This window comes from Ipomoea triloba, chromosome 16 (genome assembly GCF_003576645.1).
Source record: "Ipomoea triloba cultivar NCNSP0323 chromosome 16, ASM357664v1".
In the NCBI taxonomy this organism is placed as follows: domain Eukaryota; kingdom Viridiplantae; phylum Streptophyta; class Magnoliopsida; order Solanales; family Convolvulaceae; genus Ipomoea; species Ipomoea triloba.
In genome coordinates this window covers 13,638,824-13,639,439 of record NC_044931.1, presented here as the reverse complement: position 1 = coordinate 13,639,439, position 616 = coordinate 13,638,824, and positions in this window count along the sequence as shown.

Genomic DNA, 616 nt, shown 5'->3' with positions numbered 1-616 from the left:
ATTCAGTCTAATTTGAGAACTGAATACAAAAAGCTACATCAATCTTTTGTTCAGTTAGGGCCATAGACAATATTGTGTGTATACTCATGAACAGAATGATCATGTTGAAAGAAATATTCTTAATTAAGAATAAAAACATGTAAAAACTCAAGAAGGTGCATCCGAGCCTTACCCTCCTATCCGATCCGTGGATGGTAGACCATTTCAAGTTAAAAGGAAAATTCTATACTGTACTTTAATTAACAATTAAGTATATATATAAACCCTACCTTGGTTTGAGTAGAATAAGGTAGAAAATAGTGTCCCCAAATGCTTGGATGAAAACCAGCGGAACGACGACTACCTTTATGCATATCATGAGATGTAAGAACTGATAATGGTATATTATTATTGGCAGCCATTTTGTTTTGATAAGAAGGGGAGAGGAGACTATATATATCACAATAGCTTTTACTATGTATTTCTCTGCGGTAACGTTGTCACGTACTCAATTTATAGCAACATTTTTTTTAGCATTGTACAATAATGATAGACATATGTGGGGCTCTTAAATTGCCCGGTGCCTCGGCAGAAATTATGACCTCAAAGCTAAAAGTTGAAATGATACACCGACTCT